Source organism: Lonchura striata, chromosome 1 (genome assembly GCF_046129695.1).
Source record: "Lonchura striata isolate bLonStr1 chromosome 1, bLonStr1.mat, whole genome shotgun sequence".
In the NCBI taxonomy this organism is placed as follows: Eukaryota; Metazoa; Chordata; class Aves; order Passeriformes; family Estrildidae; genus Lonchura; species Lonchura striata.
Window position 1 is genome coordinate 71,643,786 of NC_134603.1, and position 15,745 is coordinate 71,659,530.

Sequence of the window (15,745 nt, forward strand, 5' to 3'; positions counted from 1 at the left end):
CAGAGGAGGCTGACAGAACTCGCACCACAAACCAATGGTTGCCAAAGAAATACCTGTAATTCCCGTTGGATATGCCTGTGCAGATTTTTTACAGCAGTAAGAAGGCACTGTGAAACTACTGTAAAATCTCCTTTAATGCTTATCGCTGCTGAAGAGGATGATTAACCTTCAATAACCTTTGTGTTCTCCCCTCTTTTCTGCAAGTACCACTACAGTTTACAATGTCCAAAGAACTGCCAACCATCCTAACTGAGGTCCAAATAAAATAAATTAACGAGTGCATAAGAAAAACACTGGACTTTTATAGAACTATGTCAAAGATAAGTTGTAAAAAAATGAAAGACAAAAACATATGCAAGTAGTTAAGTATTTGCTGTTCTGCTTTTTGAGTTATTTGCCCACAGCTGAAATTTAGGCCTTTAAAAATAATGAACCTAAGAATTCCAGTATCATTTTATCCATACTTACATAATTAAATTCAAGACATATGAAGAGTAATTATATTTTTTAATTAATTACCAATTACTATCCTCTCAGACTATGATTTGCAAGACATAGCACTATCTCAATAATCGTCTGAATACTACTAATGGTTTATTTGAAGTGCAGTCACCTGCCTGCAGTAGCATAAAATAATCTTCTATCTTCATCTTTAAAAATAAATTAAACTAATAAAATAAAATAAACACAAACTCAATATTCATACACCTTATTGACAGTTTACTGAGTTCAGATGATGATCTCTATTCACTTTTCCAATAAGCTCACAGAGTTATCTCTTTATTTACTTGAATGAATTTTTCCACTCAAAGATTAAACATGCTTGAAATGTTCTGGTGATTGCATGAAAGTATAGAGCATTAACACAGACACAACTGCTTCCTAACAGACATCCATTTTGTTAAAAACATATGATATCTCTCACTGGCTAGGCTCATCTCTCCAAAATGCAACTAAAATCTTTGATTTCTGGTTATATCAAAGATTATCCTCAAGCATACTAAGAAAACAACAGCTGGTGTGATAAAATTTGCATTATTTAGAAGATACTGTGATAAACTTCCATCATTCCAGGGGAAAAGCCTTAAAGTTCTTATTTTTGTCCTCATTATAATGTCATCCTTATTTTTCATGGTTATTACTCATTCACTTTTTTAGAATTGAATATATTTTTTGAAAAAGTACAAAAAGTAACTTGACAAAAATTTAAAGGAATCTCATGTGGAAGCTGATATTTACTTTTTTTAAGTTGCACCCATTGATTTTTCTGCAGAGAGAAAATCAACAACTCTCTCCACTGTTGTGCTTACAAGGACAACTTAATATTAGATAGAAAAATCACCTTACTGAAATTGCTTGTCAGAAATAACAATCCTTTGTTTCCCTGCACCAACATTGAAACAGACACCTTTCCTTATGTATCCTATTTGAATGTAGTAAATTATTTGATGTCAATGTGGTTTCACATTCTCATGGAAAATAAACTACAAAAAATGCAACTGAGCAGGCAATGGTTGAAATAAACTTTTTGCCAGTATATGTATACATAACCTCAGATCATTGCTGTTAAGGAAAAGGTTTCCTTAATATTTAATTTTGGAAAAAGCTGTTTACCAAAAGATTAAAACATGAGGTGATAAACTGCATGAATACTTTTACTTTAGAAATCCATTTACACTTACTGACTTTCCATTTAAAGAAAAACAATCCAAAAGACTTAACTGCTTGAAAACCTTGCAACTGTAGACTCTTATCAATAATTGCAGCAAAAAATATGACTCTGTAAACAAATCCTCATTGTTTTTTCATTATGTGCAAATGCTCAATGAGAAAGTCTTTGTCAGATGAGCAAATTAAGTGAAAATAGTTATGCTACAAATGGATTTACATAGCAACACTTAATAAGAAATAGCAAGCACTACAGCACACAGGAACTGAGATGAAATATTTATTTTAAAATTATAGCCTTCTTGGTATTATTCTGGTTTTGTTCTCTTATCATTTACATTGATGTGACTAGCACACTACTATGAAATTCTGTTTGCTTCATAGAGTCACTTCATTGCTACAATAACTGCAATTTGAAATCTTAATATACTTCTCATTCTTTCAATTTTTACCTCAAACTCTCTTCTCCTTAGCATCAGTGTTTATTAATTTTCAAATAACACCCATCTTCACAAAGCAACATCATAGTTTTGAGTGTCATTCAGTCACAGAAATCAATTTGTGGAAAGGAATTGATGACAAACTGTTGAAAGTTTTCAAGTAAATTACATGAAATATGAAATACTTCATTCACCTTCTTGGTACAACTATAAGATGCAAACTTGTGTAAATAACAAAAAGGCACCCTAGTTCCATATACTGATCAAGCATATTCAAACAAAATTCATTACTCTCTTGCCTTGGAAAAGACCAGTTAGATATTTGATAGTATCGCAAATAATTTTGAAGATTAACTAATATAGACTTTTCAGTTAACTACCACAAATTAGAATGTTTCCAGCTGTAACAGTGTAGTACTTAAAGTTTTGTCACGTTTTAGTCTCTGTCATCCCAAAGCACATTAAAATATAAAATATTTCAAAAGGGAAAGAAAAAATTCTGCATATTTAAAATATAGTGGATTACAATAAGTATATGAATATGGTTTTGCAAGTTTTCACTGTACTACAATAACTCATTACTGAGTTATGCATTGCAAGAGACTGTAAAATAAAACACATAATAAAGGACTATATATTAAGAAGCTTTGATAAATGTTCCATATTTAAGTTTTTATATTGACTATTTTATTCATACCGTAAGATCAGGAGTTCAGGATAACTTTTCCAGTTTAAACACACCACATAATTGGTAGTCAGAGTTATATGGATTTAGGGCATGATCCAAAGTGACACTTTACTGGACAGCAACACATTTATCTGTCTCTTGTTTGTCACTTAAATTAAAAATGAAAGATTTACTGTGACAGAAAACAAAGCCTTAGTGTTGCCTAAAGTGTTTACAGACAGAAAGTGAATGGGTTTGGTTAGAGCATGGTACTAATAATACCTTGGTTGTGGGTTTGATGCTTGTAATGGACCATTCATTTGGGAGCTGGACTTGGTGATCCTTGTGGGTCCCTTCCAGCTCAGGGTGTTCTGTGATTCTGTGGATCTCTTCACACAGACTGAACAAGCAGCTTGTGGAGCTCTGTAAATAGGCTCAGGAAGATGTTTTTCCTCATCACCAATGGCATCATTAAAATCTGAGACCTCGACAAAGCAAGGAAAACCATGCCCAATGTTGGCAGCAACCTTTTCCTGCATTCCTCACCAACCATGGGAGTGAAATTTGAGGGATAAGCGTAGTGCAGGTAGCCCTGTGTGCTGGATCCCTCCTTGGATTCAGCTCTTTGAAGGATCTGGGCATCTGAGACTGCTGAAGGAAACCTGGACTTGAGCCATAAGGAAACCTTGTGTGTGTGGGGGTGTGGGATGTGTAGTGGAGAAGGGACCTCAGTTCCAGTCAGATGGTGAGAGAATGACTGACAGTGCGATTCCTGGATGATCAGGCAATGAAGTTTCCTTAACATGATGGAGCAAAGCCTCTAGGATGGAGAAGTTTCCATACCCCTTCTACACCACAATAATGAATGGACAGCTTAAGCTGCTGAACACATGGGGAACATAGGGGAAACAAGGGGTGAAAGATTAGTCCTCTGGTGGCAGAGAAATGTCTTCATCATTGGTTAGGGTCTTTCTGCCAAAGCTGTCCTTCGGTACCAATTACTGAGACATGGTATTTCCAATTTGTTACAGTTCCATTGAATCCTGACAGAGTAATTTGAGGAGCTCACTATAGCTCAGTATGATTCAGCACAGCTGCGTATGACCATGTAAATCCCTATGCACAGCAGCTGTCTTCAACCTTGGTACTGAAATCAGCTGCAATTTCAATAGGCCAAAGGATAAGTAACTGTTCAATCAGCTAAAAGCCAGAAAATATGAAAGAGCAGTAGGTCCAGACCAATGACACTTCAGGGGGATTTATCACTAGGAAAGGCTAATTAATATCTTGACTCCACCTAGATTTATTCCAGGAGACAGAAAGCCAATTCTCCTTTGTAAGACACAAGAACACTACCCACTATAATAGTCTTGCCACTAGCAAGAAAAAAGGCTCTGAACCCACTAAGACATTGGTAGCCAATTCTGCTGCATGGTCTTTAGAGAAGGCTGAGCCTTCTCTTAATATCTTGTAGTATTTATAACTACACCTCGTGTTTGGATTTGGCCTGCTGACATACACCCCAGCTTGTTTCAGATATAAGCAGGAGACATCAGTTAAAGGAACTTGATCCTTCCAGAAGGGTCAGATGCCCATGTTAAAACCCTGTGTGAGCAAATATGTTCTCCTCATTTGTTGGACATGCACTGGACTGAAGCTTTCAACTGCTCTAGCATTTTTTTAATGCAAACTGTAGGACTTTTTTTTTTCAAATAGTTTCTATCAGCATAATCATTATTACTTCAGAAAGGATACTCCCTAAAGCACATAGGTACAATAGATGGTGTAACACTTTTGTAATAAGGAAAACACTTTAAGATATTCACATTTCTTCTCTATCACTTTTCAATAAACATTTTGAAAGCAGCTACAATAGAAGGTTCTTGCTCTTCAGGGAAGATTTAATGTTTCTCAGTTCAGCTGGCCTTTTTGCATTGCCCATTCCACTCTTGGCCCTGGCTGAAAAAGCATATTGATTTTTATTTGATCTTAGGGCTCTGGCTGTACCAATGTGGCATGACAGAAGTACAGGCTGAACACCCGAGAGTTACAATGGCTAGAGACCACCTAATTGTCAGTAACTACTGTTCTCCTCAGCAACTTTTCCTATTTAATGTCACTCTAGTCATATTAATTACATTTATTAACATATTGAACAAAAGTGGTATGCTGCATCACATGATGCAGAGGAAAGTCTTTCAGTCTCAGGGCTGGGAACACATTGTCACTGATCTTTCAATTAAGGGGAAAAAACCCTCAACCAAATAATTCATGTTACTGTGTAGAAAACAGTCTCCAGAAGCATTTTTATATAACCACTCTGAACTGCTTTTTCATTTGGCATGACTGATCTGATTTTTGTGATTGCTTTTGGGATTCAGTGATCAGATGCTGAAATCAGCAATTCTTTTTGCTGCATTGTTTCTGCACTACCAAACTTTGACTATGCTTACTTAATTAACCCACAAGGTATTTGATTGCCATGATAGCAGTAGTGTATTTGTTAATGCATTGCTCACCATGCATTTTCACGGGAATTGTAAAGAAAGTATTTTGTCTTGAGCTTGTTCATATTTAGAAAGTGTGCCAAATTGTTGTCTCTTCTTTTTGAAAAATCAGAAAAAGCAAATAACCTAGCCAGATTCCACGCATGATGTCAGCAGCCTATTTTTCAAGTGCTGGCTTTGAGATGCTTAAGCTGATCACTCCTAAACCAGAAGATCTAGATAGTAACTGCACTTAAAATTTATGCTTATGTCAGCTAAAAATGAGTTTGGGATTAGCATGACAGAAAACTTACATCAGCAAGAACTGGTGATAAGAGACATACCAACACAAGACTTTTTCATTCTATTTCTCATGCCATTCTGACAAAGGATAAAGTTATCAAAGGCCTAAGGAAAATAGTTCTTCTCTCAGATCATCTCATTTGTACCCACAAACAAATACAGAAACAAAAACAAGTAGTAAGAACATGTAGGCTTACTAACATCAGCCATGGCAGATCTAATGACTTCATAAAGTTTCATTTATGTATAGTGAAGTATCCTCAGGGAATTAAGACACAGCCCATGCACAAAGATCAAAAAAAAAAAAAAAAAAAAAAAAAGGCAAGTAAAATAGCAATATACAAAAATCATAACACCTATGCTGGATTGGAGACAATTTATGTTTAATACTTCCATTAACAACAGATTTTCATTAACAACAACTAATGTTGTTTTCATTAACAACAACTTTTCTGTCACAAAAGATAGAAATAATCTAAAAATGTTTTGCACAAAAATGGACCAGGGTGTAGTACAAAACACAAAGTTGTAAACTGCAGTACAAATAATAACTTTAGCTGTGAAGTATTGTGTCTTAACAACGACAGAAGGGCCCAAACGCAGTTAAAAGCAATAGCTATGAGACATAAAACCTAGTAAGAGCTAATAAAAAGATAAGACCAAAGAAACAAAAACACAATGATGAATCTGACAGAGACAACCACTGTAGATGGCTTGTCTTGTAGTTGTAAACAGTAAGAAAGCACTATGTGGCATAAGTGAGCATCTGCCTTTTCCATGTCTTCATCAGTTGTGAAAGCGCACAGGTACTGCCACCCTCAGGAGCAGCAATTTAAAAATCACATTCTTCCAGCTGCAGACACAGGCATACAGTTGCTGGCTTTGTTTTAATCACAGCATTGCCACCAATTTCTTTTGTGGTCTTAAACAAATTAGCTCTTTGCTACAATTTTTGCGGTTGTAAAGGGTGAAGATAATATGAGCCAATCCTAAAAAAAAAAAAAAAAAAGTGTTTCCGGATTTATTACTCAGTAGTAGTTTGAAAATAAATACTGCTGTATAAACATTGACTTTTACTTCAGGGCTGAATGCAAACAAATAGCAGTTAGAATGCTAGTTACCTTCTACATCTACTTTTATTTCTTTTAAATACATGCAAACAAATTCCCTAAAGTTAATAGGCTTAACACATACTTACTGAAGGGAAACCTAGAAATTTCTATTCAGTAGTATTTAGCTTAATCTATTCCTAGAGTATTAGTATCAGGAGGTTATTCTTATATTTTCATTATATCAATACATTATGATATATTTACAGACATATAAAAGAAATTATGCTATTGTGAGGACCAAAACATGGTTTTCAACATTCCCCCAGAAGGCAAATAGACAAAGTTCTGCTACTCCAACACTCCATTGCAGACCCAGTATCAACCCCCTCAGACTAACCTTAAGCCATAGGTAATTATACAAAGTCTTGGTGGAAAATCAAGATATTCCTAATTGTGGTCCTGACAAAAAGCATCCATATCCGCAACAGGAATTAAAGAGGAAGCATTCCAGTCTCTAGTGGTATAGGATCTTTTTGCTGCTGAGAGATTTACCAAAGAGAAACGGAAGTTCCTCAATCCAAGAGCCTTGCTCGTTTGTGCTGAATAGAAGGATTCCAAGCTCTTGCCCCCCAGTTAAGGAAAGTTTATAAATAGTTTATGCTAGAAAGTAAGAGCAGTGTAAATTATGGAACTGTATTCTACCACTATTAGTCAGAGAGTAGACTTTGCTTAGCAAAGTTCCTAAACAGAGGGAAAGAGAGAAAATTCAGCAACACTGAAGCAGCCTTTATAAAAGCCTATGAAAATCACTGGTGTGTCACAGCACATGTCGCAGTTGAGACAACCATAATACACAGAGACTCACCATACAATAGCAGAAAGCATCAGCCCATATGAAATAACACTGCTTCAGAAAGCTTCAGGCTACTGCTCTTTATTGCCCCTCAGTCCAAAGTTTTATACGCTTCATCTCACATGCCTCACACCTGTGTGCCCTCTGCACCCTGTGGTGATTGGTCAGCACTGCATGTCTCATCACCTTCAATGCTGCTCACCTGTCCTGCACACCTGTAGCCCATTGGGGATGAGGCTCCACTGCAGCCCCACTCCCAGTTACCACAAACTGTGTGCCTACATCAGTGCTGTGTTCCATCATGCTAAGACAGCAAGCGCCAGGAAATGTTCAGCACCCTGAGCTCACTCATTTCAGTGCCTTCAAAGATTTTGAGGATTTCTTAGGCAGACCCTTGATTGAGACAGCTGAAGCTAAAACTGAGCCTACTTATATCAAAACATAAACTAAACAGGTCTCAGTAGGCCCATGGCCTAGACAAAGCTGGAAAGGAATGTGCTCATTTGTACCAGCAGCTGAACATCAAATAAATGCAATCTGGTGGATGAGGTTGGGGTGGGGGGCTGTTTATTCATGGAGGGGAGGAGGGATGGGGTATAGTGATCAAGGAGGACCTAACAGCAATAAATACAAAGCAAAGTCCAATACTTTTATTGGATTATCTGCTGTGGAGCTTGAGCTCCAGTATCCTGGGTTCAGTGCTGCTTGGAGTACCCCAACAAGAAAGCAGCAGCCTTTACAGCATGGGTACTTACAAGCTCAGACAGTGAACGACCTGCATATGCAACACCAGGACAGAAACACTGTCTCAGCACAGTAATAAAGGTGCTCAAGGACAATAAAACATCTCCTGGGTATTTTGCACAGAAATGGAAATACACTTGTATTGCCAGCATAGATTCTTCAGGCACATGACAGAACAGAGACGAATTATAAGCAGTATCTGGTTTAATGCCTGTGGAAATGAAAATTTTATCATTCAGACTAAAACAATACTAGAAAATGGATCACTATTGATCACATATTCTGAAAGAGATTAAAGGCATGCTCCAATATCTAATTTGTATATGCAAGTATGACCCAAGTGGAAAAATGTCCTCACTTGAATCATCTGATGTTCACAGTCTCCCAAAGTACTGATGAGCATAAGAAAAACAGCTACAGATAAAACTTCATGACAGATCCAGCATGCAGGTTTCCTGTGCATAGAAAGTGCTTAGACTATTTAATTTTCCTGCAGTAGACAAATAATCCTGATAAAAGTGTTATTTGATCTGTGTTTTTATTAGAATAAGCAAACAACCTAATTCAGAGTGTATGTCCAGGAGACTCACAAGAAGCAGTAACTCCTTCTATGTAACTTAAACCATTTGTTGTCATTCTAGATCTGATTTATATTATATTTAATGCTCTCCAGTAAATAAGAGCCAGCTGCTGAAGTTGACAAGGTTTTTCATATTAAAAGTTTTTCTCATATTTAATTTTTAGGATGATAAAGATAATTTCCATTTTAATTCAGCAAAGTTGTCACTCTAAAGGGCTGCTGTTTTTTTGTTTTTTCTTCATTTGTGGGGTGGGGGAAAAGGTAAAAAAAAAATCTGATTTTTTTATTTATTTACAGAATAAACACCTCTAGATGCTTACTAGCTATATTAGCTCAGCCAATAATACTCTCCTACCAACATACTCTTTATCAGAAAAACTGTACTTAACAACTTAGATGAAGGCAGAAGGCAGCCTCTGAAGACAGCTTTAAAAATAAATTTATTTTAAAGCACCCCACACAGTGTTGTTTTGCTACTACCTTTTCATTCCCTGACTTGGCTTGGCACATCAGACTGCCCATTGAAATTAAAAGTACCTCAATAGCAGAAAACTCTACCATCACCATCTCTAAGTAATCTAAGTAATGCTAGTGTTTTCCTATGATGACCACTATTTGTCACTATTGTCCTGCTCAAACTCTTTTTAGAATTGATTCAATGTGAGACCTGTGCTTGCAAATAAACTTAATTGGTATTGATCACACCCACAAAGCTTATTTATGTATTGACATAAAGGTATTCAGAGTATAAGTCTGGTTTCTGTGTACTTAAAAGAAGGAAGCAGCAATAAAATATACATGAATACAGATCTGTGCACAATTTAGAGAATGGAATATTTAGAAAGGAAAGAAAGGAAAGAAGGGAAAGAAGGAAAGAAGAGAAGCATACTTTCAAGAAGAGCAACACAAAATTCATGGGAAATTTTAAAAAAGACAGAATTAAACCTTAAGGGCTGGAGGGACAGAGAAGGCACAGATTTTAGCTATATCTCACCACTCACATTTTTTTGTCTCACAGAGCTCACACTGATCCTTCTCCTGATAACTCCTTTTGTGTCTTCACCTCACACCTACATTTTCAAAAAAATGCCAAGAATCAAGAGAGCATATGAATGAGGGACACATTTCTGCCTCTCTGAACCAAAGCTTCGGTGTGGACAGCTGCTGACATTACAGCATTAAGGAGTTTCAAGGGCTCTGTTGGCTTTTTAGACAGGCTTCAGTGGCAGTTCATCAGGTGCTTTGAAGATGTTATTATAATGTTTAAGCAGACCCTAAACAAAAAAATATAATTACCTGAAAAGCAAGAATTATTTGAATGCAATGGGAACATGCAAAACCATGATACTGCTCTCATGTAGTAGAATAGGAAATTACATGCTCATCAGAAGAGACAGAGAGGCTTATACACTGCAGAAGTTAAAAGCTCAACAATCCAGGCAAGCAACAACAGAAAGAAGGAGGAAAAAAACCCTCACTTTGATCAGCTCTTTCCATTGAGCAGGTATCTTACCTAAACCCACATTTTTAGTTCAGGGATTCTTAAATTATCATTTCAGACACATTAAAATTTTCCAGTGAAAAAAAACACAACCATGGGCCATGGGTAGCAAATGTATCTGCTGAGAGTAGATCTACTTTTTAAATTACTTTTTGTGGATTCCTTAGAAGGTAGCCACAAACCTCAAGTTGAAAGCCCGTAATTTACTGCTTCTGACCTTGCAAAGACCTCATTGTTCCACAAGTTTTATAAATCTTCAAGAACATCCTTTACTTTTAAAAAAACCACAACATACACAGTAAGACAAAAAATATCCCTGTGCATTTATTGGTAAGCAGATTTCACATAATTTTTACCAATGCCAGCAGTTCATAGGAGTACATCACAGTGATTGCTCTAGCTCTACACACCAACTTGCAGAATAAACCCCCATCTGACATTTCAACCGAAGCCTCTAATAGAAATACCAACATTATACTAAGAAAAAGAAATCAGCAAAAGTCACACCTGAACAAATAACCCAAATCCAAAGAACTACCAAAGGGATAAAAGGCCTGTATTCATTTGCCATGTGATGAAATACAAAAAAAAAAAAAAGTTAAATTAGGTACTTAGAACTACTAACTAGCCAGAATTGTTGTAGACCAAGGCTATTTTTCACTCTAAATACCATTGGTGTAGATGTGTTTTTCTTTCATACACTGGAAATGAACGCCAGGTTCTGCCAGCATAGACTGCTAAATAAATCAAGGTCTGTTCAATACATGTTAAAATGTTAGAGAGAAGAAGAACATTGCTTAACATATTTAGTCTTCCTGCAAAGTGGCTAGGAAAAAAGAAAAAAAAAAAAAAAAAAAGAAAGGAAACTAATTTACAGGGGAAAAAATCATGTAAAAGAAATTTGAAGACCGATTAATTTATGAAGTCAGTGAAATTGTGAAAAGAGAATATGAAAAATCAAAGCAAACACTTAAATATGAGGGAGATTTCAGAAAAAGAATGGTGGAAAAGTGGTGGTTGTCCATGTATGTCTCCCTCAGTAAAAGATACAAGGATTAACAGAAATATTATCATGCAAAGAAAAAAGCTGCAGAATTAACATTTTCATTAATCTTGCTCAAGGGTGATTTTTAAGTTAAACATAGATGCCATGCTGTCTTACTAAGAATTCAAGAAAACTTTTAAAAGAAATGTATATTATTTCTGAAAAGCAAGTTGGGGCTACATTTTAAAACTACAGAACTGCAATCTTGGCAAATGTAAAAGAAAAATAATTCGCTCACAGCAGAATTTACTGGCGTTAAATCTGACGTTAGGCTACCCACTTCAACCACAGAAGCATTGAATATCCTAAACTGGAAGGGACCCACAAGAATTGTTGAAGTCCAACTCCTGGCCCCGCACAGGCCAATCCAAAATTCAACTATGAATTTGAAGGACTCTCATCCTTTCTTGAATAGATGCTTCAGTAACTGTAAACCACAGAAAATTAAACTGCAGAAGTATGAGGCCACCTATCAATACTTACTGTTCATCCAAGAGCAATGGCATCAGACATGAGCCCATTTCTGAGTGAATGCTCACAGCCCAGTTGTGGCATGGATTCTCCAATGCAGTGAGAAGTACACATGGATGATGCTTTTGAAATAGACCCAAATCAATTGCCCTTCTTCAGGCAATTCCCTTTCTCCTTTCCTCCCTTAGCTCCAAATACAAATGGTAACCAAAATGCTGCCTTTGCTTACTTCTCCTACAGATCTTGCAATGGTATTACAGCAGTCAAACTGCTTAAAGAATACACATGTAAGAAAAGCAAAGCTCAAGTCATTGTTAAATTATGAAGAATTCAGGAGATCTCTGCTGCTTTCTGAGTTGTGTCCTTCATGAAAGATGGAAGACTTCCCCAAAGCCTGGGATTTGGAACTCTTTTTCCACAGACCACATTCACTCAACTGGCTTGTACTTAATTTGAAACCAGATTCTGTATATTCTTACCTGGCTACAACTCATGAGTCAGAAACAAACAGCAGCTCAGAGACAGAGGATTAACTTACTTGGAGCAGTACTAGATTAAGTAGCAGCATATAATCAGACCAGAGGATAAATCAAAAACTTCATTATGCCCAGTGATATAGAAATGCCTAAAACCCACAAAATAAGTGTACATTTCCCAAACAAATCTGGTCAAGTTTGGTTTAGTGTGTGGCTGTAGTGACTTTGCAGTTCACTGAGCAAGCTGCTTATCTCACAGCTGTCTTGCCATGAGCCATACCTGCCTCCTTCTCTCTACAAAGCAAATTTCTGCAAAATGGAAAACAACAAAATTAGAATTGCAGCTCTAAGATGCTGCATTTATTCAATTCATCTTGCATCACAAAACCTGTATGGACATACTGTGTCTCGCTATTAAAAAAAAAAAAAAAAAAAAAAAGAGGGGGGAAAGAACAAAGAACACATTTTTAAGTATGACCCTGACCTTTATGTTTTACAAACAAATTAAATTCTACAGTATATCAGGAAAGCACTAGGTATTCAGTAATGTAACACCTTTTTTTGTTAAAATCTGTCAGGGCAAGGAAAAAATAACACAACTCCTGAAAGGCGTTGTGATTCTACTAGAAGATACAAATGAAGATAAACTATAGGTTTTTCTGTGTATCTAAATTACTTTGATATTGAAAAGCATGTGTAGCTTGAATGTTTCCTCCTTTTAGCTTCAGACCTACACTGTAATTTTATGATGGTAATTCTCTTTCCTGGTTTTCAGAAGAAACAATTTTTCATTCTGAAGTATCATATCAACAAAATCATAATAGATTACCTTAGCAATAGGAAGTGTATCAACATAATAATCCATACAGTGATAACTGAAGTCACAAGTAAGTATTTAATCTCAAAAACTATCAAATGAAAATAGCAAGTAATAGAAAAGGACAATATGTCAACAAAATTATTTCCTAGTCCTTCTGGGAAAAAATTAGAACACTTTGCTTTCCATTTCATACTTAAGCCACAGAAACAGGAAATACAGCACATTTCCTTATATCATAAGAAATCCCAAACCTTCAGACTACTGCCTAATTCAGTTTAGGCCCCCAAAAGCCAGAGCAAGAAACAGCCCTCTGCTTTACTTTGAAACAATGATAAATCTCTCCTTACCTGGAGGACAGTACTTAGTTCTCCCAAAGCTCAGGTCATCATATCATTAATTATATTGTTCCCTCCTGAAAAAGTATTCCTGGAGCAATAGGTGGTAACTAGGAAGTGCACATCCCAAAACCTTTACCACAGGCAAAAAAGGGAAATCAAGTTTTACCTTTTGGCAGGCAAAGGTCAATGTAATAGAAAAACATATAGTCAAACACAGGAGAAGAGTAAATAAGTGCTTCATTTCCTACAAACTAAATTTAATGAATGCAGATTGTAAAAACCTGGGTCAAAGCACTGCACTGCAGAGGAGTCACACACAATTCAATGGATCAAAATATTTTGCCTTCTCTTTTCCATTATGATAATTCAGGGAAGAACTTTGCTGAATTAGTTGATTTTCCCTTCGTTAGTCTCTTTTTGTTAGAAATTATTTCAGATTTGTCTGAGGCTCCAGTTTTATGGCCTTGGAATATTAAATTCAGGCATTTTACATAAACCACTCTATCCCTGTCCTGTCACTCTATCTCCATCTAATGATTGTAACACTTAAATCATTATATAAAGCATTTAGTACAATTTTATAAGATAGTTTATGCATTCTTGCAGCGAAAGGCTGTCAAACTGCTTACCAGACAGTGTTCTTCAGTACACACAGTCTCCATGTTCACAGGTGTGCCTTGCCATGTAATGCTGAAATCACATCTCCTTTGCACACTACAGACACATTTGCCCTTTGTTTTGTGTACATTTTCAGGACAAAACCATGCTCCATTTCAAATCCTCAGTGTGGATTTATATTTTAACTTCTTCCTGTCCCCTCACATCAAAATCAATTAGCATTGGTACAGACATCATTGTAGACTACACATTCCAAATAGCACCCAACTTCTTTTCAAATCAGATTCTACAGACCAGATGAATTTCCTTTCCTAACACCTGATAAAATATCAGACTTTGCTTTTACCTCAAATGCCTCAGCACTTCTCTTGGGCTGAGCTAATTTCAGTTGTGGCAATGACTGCCTTGAAGTCAGGTGACAATTGCCCAGCTTGTTTAAGCTTCATTCCATGGGTAACGTATATGCAAAGATCTGACAAACTTAGAGCATTACTGCTTAACAAACAGGCTGTATGCTAACTGGGGCCAGGGGAGGCTAACTATGAGCTTTGACTAATTGCTAATGGGTGAAAACAGTAAAACTCTACCTGAGAACCAGATAAATAGAATGAGTAAGCAGACCATTAGACAACAGAAAAGTGTTGTAATTGTGGTAGGAAAGGAAAACACCAACACAGTGACAGTACCCCAGTGCAAACCAGTACCAGCAAAAGGACAAGGAGAACTTGCTTCACTTACAAGGAAAAGCCACACAGTGACACCATGAGTTTATGAGATCTCATCAGATGGTATGGAAAAATACAAGGGAAAACAAGTCTGATTGAAAACTTTCCTTCTCATCTCACTATAAATTAAATTAAATTAAATTATATTTAGCCAAACTAGATACAACAACTAGCTCTGGAATCAGAGACAGCCTTCAAGCCTGCACAACCCTCATCTGTATCTTTATCCAATGTTTGAGCAGACAGAAATGGTGACACTTTACTGAGAAGTAAATGACTTTTGAAACCTTTCCTAAATCAGAAAGATTAGGAAAATTTATGGTCATCTGCAACAGCCTACACCAGTAAGAGTTCAGTAAAAGCATCCTCCTGCAGTTTTGTGTTCCTGTAACAAGTCGTCCTGGTTGAAGAAAGGGGTCAGAGCTTAGCATCGTGACCAGGTTGTTATTCTGCACCATACATGCCATCAGTGGAGGGTATGGTTTCCAAAGGAAAACCCTGGTGCTCCACTGGGAGTTGGCCATTTTGCCTGCCCAGCCATCATGCTGCCTTTGTCCAAGGACACAAACTACTGGAAGCACCCAACAGCATTCCTGTTCCCAGTGGTGAACACCCGTTTTTGTCACTAAAATACCTTCTTGTTGTATCCTTTTACTATTAATATTGCTATTGTTACTGTGCTATGTCTTATTCTTGCTTTGTGCTTTCAGTAAATTGCTCTCTTATCGATTTCTTGAGGTCGGGATTGAAGGCACTTAAGATGGTATTTCATGTTCAGACTCAGGTGTTTCTTATTTCTTTTCTATGCTACAGTCTCACTACCATGAGTGTGGCAGATTTTCATTAGCAAGGCACAAAATGACTAACTCTTGTTACAAGGCCTTTTAAAACTAAACTATCCAATTAAGAAAGAACACCTAGATTATTTTCCCTTTTAACCCAATAACTGATCCCCCAA

At 36.6% G+C, this 15,745-nt stretch overlaps 1 long non-coding RNA gene across 1 annotated transcript; it reads right to left on the minus strand.

The window, feature by feature from the left end:
- Positions 1 to 5,926: 5,926 nt before the first annotated feature.
- On the minus strand, positions 5,927 to 10,309 carry LOC144246730 (uncharacterized). Its single transcript, XR_013340402.1, has 2 exons — positions 9,795 to 10,309; positions 5,927 to 6,553 (listed from the first exon to the last, which is right to left on the minus strand). It is a non-coding gene; the product is annotated as an uncharacterized LOC144246730 (long non-coding RNA).
- Between the last annotated feature and the right edge of the window lie 5,436 nt (positions 10,310 to 15,745).